This window comes from Trachurus japonicus, unplaced genomic scaffold (genome assembly GCF_045865225.1).
Source record: "Trachurus japonicus isolate A0001 unplaced genomic scaffold, Traja_1.0 AP031055.1".
NCBI classification, from domain to species: domain Eukaryota; kingdom Metazoa; phylum Chordata; class Actinopteri; order Carangiformes; family Carangidae; genus Trachurus; species Trachurus japonicus.
In genome coordinates, this window is record NW_028221188.1 from 1 (window position 1) to 8,310 (window position 8,310).

General features: G+C 42.9%; 1 non-coding gene across 1 annotated transcript; it reads left to right on the plus strand.

Annotated features, from left to right (window-relative positions):
* Positions 1-3,765: 3,765 nt before the first annotated feature.
* Positions 3,766-3,837, plus strand: trnae-uuc (transfer RNA glutamic acid (anticodon UUC)). Its single transcript has one exon. It is a non-coding gene; the product is annotated as a tRNA-Glu (tRNA).
* The last annotated feature ends 4,473 nt before the right edge of the window (positions 3,838-8,310 follow it).

Genomic DNA, 8,310 nt, shown 5'->3' on the forward strand with positions numbered 1-8,310 from the left:
TAAGCGATCCGGTCGTTTTGGCTAATGCTGCGTTCCAGGCAGGCTTTTGAAACCGTAAATTACAGCTTCACGTCACGACTTACGACTTTGTAGCGTTCCAGGCAACCCACTCGTGTTTTTCAGACCTGTTTTACCTGTGAAAGTCACTATAACGGCCACTCGTAACTTCTGACCCGTGAACTCGTACCAGATCGAACTGGTACGACTTCACAGGTTGGAAAAACACGAGTTACGGGCTGCCCCGAACGCACCATAACTTCTTGTCAGCCGACGGAGTTAGCAGCCCCCGCCCTCGTCATTGATCTATTGGTCCTCGTCCCTACGTCACCACATTCACGCGCATCCCTTGGCTGCACACACAGCCCTTCATGCCGTTCTCTCTCCTCATTGGATAAAACTTGTAGGATACAAGAAAAGTTTTCTCCTCGGCTCAGAGCAGAGCAGAGTGACTGACAGACCCGTGTTTCGGTCCAGACACTATTTAAAGCAGATATCAGTGGAATGTTTTTGTTAATATAAGTCCTAAATAGTCCTATTTTCCGTCAGCAATCACTTACATGAAGTATTTCAGCCTAAACACGAGTCTCTCCGTCACTCTGCTCTGCTGTAACCCGAGGAGAAAATTTTCCTTGTGGGATACAAGTGTTATCCAATGAGGAGAGAGAACGGCATGAAGGGCTGTGTGTGCAGCCAAGGGATGCGCGTGAATGTGGTGACGTAACACGAGGACCAATTGATGCCTGACAAGGGCGGGGGCTGCTAACTCATGGTGCGTTCAAGGAAACTCGTACTTTGTGTTTTTCCTTCCTGTGAAGTCATACCAGTTCGATCTGGTACGAGTTCACGGGTCGGAAGTTACGAGTGGCCGTTATAGGGAACTTTCACAGACAACAGGACGGTAAAAACACGAGCTACGGGTTACCTGGAACGCTACCAAGTCGTAGTTGTGACTTGAAGCTGTAACTTACGGTTTCAAAAGCCTGCCTTGACACAGCATTAGCCGAAACGGCCGTGCCACTGATATCTGCTTTAAGACTTATTTTAACACAAAAATATTGCTTACTTCTGCTTTAAACACGTGTTGGATTACTTGATTCCGAAGGGGCTATGGAGACGAACCGTTACAAGGTGGGGAGAAGTGGAGACTGGTATGCTGGGAAGGGAGGCTAGCAGACTGCATGGGCAGAGAAAAGAGCAGGGAAAAAAAACAATTAGAAGCAGAGCAAGAACAACGGCACAAAGGAACAGAAACCAAGGAGGTATGTGGCCGATCTGGAGAGTGGGTGAATGAACCTTAACGAGGCGAGTGGGTGGCTGATGAGGCTTGATTGATTGCAGGTGTGCAGACAGGTGACCCCAGCTCCTGACCAACAGACAACACACAGGGAGAGGTGAACAACATGAAAGCAGGGGGAACTGGACGACAGGACAAACACGACCATCAGTTCATGTAGTTTTCATCTCCACTGACTTCTGAGGAAACTGTCTGATTTCCTCTGTTTTATTTTGACAGGGACAGTGAGAGGGAGGGGCATGGATGACATGCAGTGGGAATGACCCTATGATCATGTTTATTGCTGTGCAAGTCTGAACATGAACATAAGAAACCTAAGTAAGAGTAAAAGTAAAAGTTTTACCGAAATAGACATTTTGGCAGAAAGAAATTTGGTGAGATTTTCTTTTACTGATACATTCAGCATCAATAAATTTCTTCATTCTCATTACAGAAAAAAGCTTCAAAATAAACAATAATAAGGTATTACTTTACTGGATGTCCTCCCAGCACAAATGTTCTGGGTTCAATTCCCGTGTCTGGATTTAGATGTTCTCCCTTTGCCTGTGTGGGTTCTTCCAAGAAGACGAGATGGCTCACCCAACGCTGTTGCCCAGCGACACAGCGTCACCGCACAGCCGCCATTTTGCATCAGCATACTTATAATTACGAATAATTTTAATCATGATATGAAATTAACATTATGCAAATGGTTAGTGTTATATATGGTCAAAATTTCAGTGGTAGTTTTTTACTTTCTGTGCGTCTGCATGTAGTCCGATCCATCCCCTTGGGTTCTTCCTCCCAAAGTCCCAATGACTTTGGCGACTCTAAAATTGCCTGTAGGTGTGACTACAGTATGAGTGTGTTTGTGTTGTGTGTTCGGGTTGTACCCTGCCTTCACCCTATGTCAGCTGGGACTGGCTCCAACCCCCTCGCACCACTGCATGGATAAGCATTATGGATGTCGGGGACACAGTTTTCATTTTCCTGATTCACTTAATTTTCTACAGGTGCATTGGGCCCTTGGGTGCGATGAGATATTTGGAAAAAAACAAAACAGAACAAACAAACAAAAAACTAAGAGCCAAAACTGCACACTGAAATACAACCAGCTCTTTAGTTTCCAGACTTTAGTGAAAAGTGAGTCATCACAGGAAGCAGACAGGGCAAAGTGAAATGATTTTAGCTCATAAGACACAGCTCACGTTTCAGAGGTGATGGAGCACATCATGAGGGTACACAGGAGAAAATCCAGCTCTAAACTCTGCATCATTGCCTCACTGCCCTCTCTTCTTCCCTTCAGCCACCACTTCCATCTTCATTGCCCTGAGCCATCATTTTACCCTCAGTCACCCTCTCCTCCCGCCTCCATCTCACTACTGCACTCCATCATCTCCACCCCATGCCACCACGCCTCCTCCTCCACCTCCACCTCCTGCTCCCCCATCATTCTGCTAATACAGAGACCCATCACACAGTGCACATGGGACCTCAAGTTGATGTCGCAAGAACGTGTGTGTGTGTGTGTGTGTGTGTGTGTGTATGGACGTGGCTTGTCCTATCAGGTGGTGGCGTTAGTGGTTTATAGGTGATTTTAAGATTAGAATATTATCAGAACATGCAATGAAGCCACTCAGTGTGAAGCTCAAAAAACATACTCATACATACACATACCGTACCCTACCATATCAACTTTATTTATAAAGTACTTTAAAAACCCAGCGGACCAAAGTGCTGTACAAAATTAAACATAAAATATACAATCGGCATAAGACATAAAATGTACATAAAACAAAACAGAATAAAAACAAAATAAAAATAAAATGCTTTTAAATAACACTATATAAAACGAATAAAACAATTTAAACCATAGCACATAATGGATACACACACACACACACACACACACACACACACACACACACACACTGTGTGAGTCCATGGTGAAGTGAATATAAGTAATGACTGACACTCAGTCTGAAGGGCGATCTCTCTTTAAACAGTGTGCTAGGTTGTGTGTGTCGACCTACAGCGGTGCCAATGGTGTACAGCAAAGTGTGACTGTGTCTCTGACCTGCACACTGATACGAAAATAGTATAGTATATATATATATATTGCCACTTTTAACTTGTTCCATAAAATTCCATGTCACCAACTACTGGAAAGATTGGCACAACATATTCATTGTTCTCAGAGGATAAATCCTAATAGCATCAATAACATACATGATCCTGTGACTTTAAATTCTTTAATGGTTTACTTATTGAATACATTGGATATACTAATGTGATAAATGTATTACAGTAAGTCAACTATAACAACACTAAATTGTTCATTCTTACTACAACTGAACATGACTGGAACTAAAGATGAGACTGAAACGAGAAATAACTCCAGAGCTATAATGCAGGTGTAGTATCAGTATCAGTATCATGCAGAACAATTATTATATTACTTTTGGCAAAGATGGTATTCATTTGACATGTTGTCCCATATGGTCTAGCGGTTAGGATTCCTGGTTTTCACCCAGGCGGCCCGGGTTCGACTCCCGGTATGGGAACTTCTCTTAAAGCATTTCCCTGTGGGAATTAATGAAGTGATTCTGATGAGTCAGTGGATGTCTCTCCTTTATCTTTCTGCAGCCTGACCTGAGACAAAACGTTCGCCAACGATACAACACTAGTATATGCCTTAACTTCATAGAATATACATAAAGTCTGGTTCCTGAATTTTTATATGTAGGAGCAGAAGAAAAAGTGTTTAATCAGAAATTATTCAAGGTTTTCTTGATATGATATGGTGACATCTCAGTCTCCAGCTCATGGTTTCTTACTCTGTCTTTTGTAAAGATTTCATTTTCAATGACACTTATTTTTTACATGATCTGCCACTTGAATTTCTTCAAGGGTCATTTGCTGTTATCTCTCCAGTGAAGATGAAGGTATCACATCTTTCATACATTCGGAGTGATGATGAAAACATTTGATGAGGTGATTTCTTTAAGGAAAAGTCAAGTAAATGACCGGCTGCCAAATGCTCATTGAGCTCTTGGCAAAATGGTTTGCATTGTCGCCTGTCATGCAGGAGACCAGAGTTCGAACCCCACCTGGGGAAGTCCGTACCGAGAAACACAACGCAGAGTGCCAGATTGACATCGGCTACACATATACATTTGGTTCTGATATTTGTCCTCAGTCAGAAAAATATGTTGCATTTCAATTTCCAACACCTACACCTTCCTAGGTTCTTATTAATCTGATTTTCTATTCTTAATCTTATTCGTTTAAGAAATAAAACCTGAAAGCCTGAAGCAGTCAGTGTTGGCAGAGTGCCAACACGCTCACAGAATGAGTAGCACAGACTGATCTCTCTGTTGTTTCCTTTCTCACCATCAGCTCCTCTCCTGGTGTGTTTCATCAGGAGGATGGATCATAGAACGCAGCCTGAGATCTGACTGACGTCTCCATCATCATCAGCTTTAATATCTTCTTCACCTCAGCCCAGGATACACAAGAGCTAGAGTCACTGCAGCTGTTGCTACATCTCATCCTCTTTTCATGTCTCTCCTCAGCACCAGCACTGATTATTTTTCCTCTGTTTTTCCATCTCCACGTAAGCATCATCCACTGCCATCCTCTCCTCTGCTGTGTGCCACCATCATGGCCAGCCTGTCTTGTTTTTTCCACACTTGAACCAGTAGTTCATTACTGACATTGCACTGGGACTGTGGTGTAGATGTTGATGCAGCACCTCACACAGGCTTTTCTCTCTCTCCTCTGGATCCTAAAATCCTCCTCTGACACCTCACTACATTCAGGTGAGTCTGCTGTACATTCTTCAATTTTCTTGGCATTTTTCCTTCCATCATCACAGGTCCTCCTCCTTTCTCACACTGACATCCTCCTGCATGTTCTTGCTGGATCACGTTCTCTCTCACCTGAGTCTTATCATCGGATGGTCCTGCGATATCAGCATCCTTTCACCTTTTTCCCCCTCCTCTGCATCTTGAGACTCCTCTCCATGATTTCCCCCCAAATTATACACAACCAATCATTTTTGTTATGGTTAAAGGGATAGTTCAACATTTTGGCAAATTGGCCCATTGTCATAATCCCTATAATCATGGCAGAAGTTCATTTAATTGACAGTGCAAGCTATTTTTAGAATGGCGGAGCAGAGCCGTGAGCTGCTCAGAGCTATATTACGGAGTGTTGCGCCCCAAAACTTCGTTGGCCCGGAGGAGCATAACAATGGACCCAACAATGACCCAAACACAACACAAAGGCACTAAATTAACTAAAAGGAGATTTAATACAAAACATAAAAGTGATACAACCAAATTAGAACAAACTAAAACAAACAAAAGCCATGATGGGAGCAGGCAAGCCCAGCAGTCCCCAGCACTGCCCCCCGCTTTTCAGTGTTGTTTTCGAGGCAAATGCAGAGACTGCTTGTCGAAAAACTGCCACTGACATGACGGATCTGGTGCCACCATCAATGTTGTTGGTTCCCCTATAGGTAGGTTATCAGATTCCAGCTCAACTTGTTAGAAATAAAGTTGGGTTCCCCTTTTGCTGTTCTTAGGTTCATCTTTGTGTGTGAGTGTGTGTGTGTGTGTGTGTGTGTGTGTGTGTGTGTGTGTGTGTGTGTGTGTGTGTGTGTGTGTGTGTGTGTGTGTTAATTTGCACACATAGTTGAGTTTATGTTCCACTGCCATATGGTCTGCACAACAAACCTAATATACAAACAATCAGGCCCAGCTGTGAACCCACATTTAAATGGCTCCTTTTCTCTTGACAACAATGGATTAATGAATTAAATGTGACATGCAGAGCTGTGTGCGTGTGTGTCTGGGTTATAACACTCAATTGTGCTGTACTCCTACTAATGACTGATAACAAGAACAGACTGAGGTGTAAACTCAGTGACAGGATGGCTTCACTGAAGACAGACACTTTGTATTGAAAACCCTGCTGCTTCTGTCTCCAGACTTTTGGAGACACATGTATTGACCTGTAGTTGTGAGCAACAGTGGAGAGACACCATTGCACACAAGGAGAAGGTGAGACAAAAAAAGAAAAAAAAGTTGTTTTTGTTTTTTTTTAACAGCTCCTTCAGTCAATTTATTCTCATTTCTGGTTCGGGTCAGCTGAACACTGGTGCGATTAGCTGCCACTGCCTTCAATCCCTAATTCTATTAAACGACTTTCTGTGGCTCTGCAATCTGAACTGCGCCTCATTAAACTCTCAGTCTGCCCAGTCCAGTCACTTTCCCCCTGTTTTGCTAACCCTCATCCTGGCCATGTTCATATGTTTTTAATGAAGCCGACAAGAAAGCAATCCATAGAGTGATGGATAACGTTGTATCATATACAATGTTGCAACGTGTATATTTGTGTAGTCATTTCGGTCATAAACAAGAGATTATGGTTAAATGGTTATATGGTTATGGTAAAATATTGCATAGTTCCTCTTTAAATGACTTTCTGTGGCTCTGTCTGCCAGACTGCCAAATGATACGGTGAGCAGTGTGTGTTGGACTAACTTCAACCTACCTGTTGGCCTACCAGCCAGCCTTTACCTGCTGGCTCAGCTCCTCACCTGGTGGCTGCGGCTACTCAGAGCCTCTTCTGTCTTTCATCGGCAAGAAATTGGATCAGTCAGCTGTTTGTATGGACTGTGCTCACCTGGACTGCCCTCATTTTCAAGCGCAACCTTAAAAAACAGTGATTCCAAACCAATACAATGCATCCTCAAAGAACTCCGGACGGAAAGTTGACAACAGTGTGTTACCCAGCCTAGCCAGGTTGGCTAACGTCAGTGTCAAACACCACAACAACGCTATCTTCATACGGTTCAAATTCAATGCTCCTACGAGTAGGGCTCCTCTCCTCCAGGACGTCCCAACAGACTGTAAGTTGGATTTTATGTGTGTGTAGCCCTGTCTATATTAAAAACCCTTGATGATAAATATGTTCTGTTCATGAGTTAATTTCATTACAATGTATTTATTTGTCGTTTAAAAAGTACAGAAAGGCCATGTAAGTTCATATTATATACAAAAGGTTAAAATAATAACAATGGTTGATATTATATAATGTAAATCATTTATTTTGTTGACTTCAGTGTATAGGTATCTGACCTATTCGTCATATCCTCATTCTACCTGTCAGTCTGCTGGGTTGCTATGGTTGTGGGGCACGAGCGTCCTATCAGGCAAGCTAAGGGGGTGGGACACCTGGGACATACGGAAAACAACAGAGAGAGACGAGACGCACATGAGGTGACAACGTTTACATGCAATGTAGCATGAGCTACAGTACGAGTGTTTCCTTCGATTCCAGTGTTAAATGCAGAGTTTACCAGCGGAACAGGGTCATACTGATGCGTACTGAAGAGATCCAGACCAGGACAACACATCTTGGACCTTTTTCGTGTATCCTCGACGCGAGCGGCGGCTAGTGGCCGAGTGAGTGACCAGTGAGCAGTCCCCGGATTCTCCTTTCCTCTCTCCCTTTTCATTCATTCCCCCACATTCATCCCCTCATCCTCATTCCCAACCAAACCCATACAAACTGACTGAGGACAGACTGTGAGTACGAACAATCACAAATACACCGGATTAACTCATTACATTTTATTTTGCTTGCTTAAGTGAAGTGGTCACAAGGTTTGAGACCCCACCGATCACAAGCAACGACTCAGGCCTGCATCGTTTGTTTTTTTGGGTTGTGTGCACACAATTGTTATAAATGTGAGATTTGAAAGTGTGTTGCATTCAGGGAATAATAAGTGACACTGATATTGAGAGTTTGTGTAAGAAAGATATTGTTTACCTGTGTTGCTGTGAAATAATTTGCTGTGTCAATACTTCATTGATATAAAGAGACAAGTTACACTTGAAGAAAGTTGTTTATTCTTAGTGGGATTTTACATTTTATTTAGTTTCAAGTTCTGCTAAGTGGAGGCACCAAATCTTTATTTACTTACCTTTTATCAGTACAGGTTAATACGGCACCAAACACCAAAACCT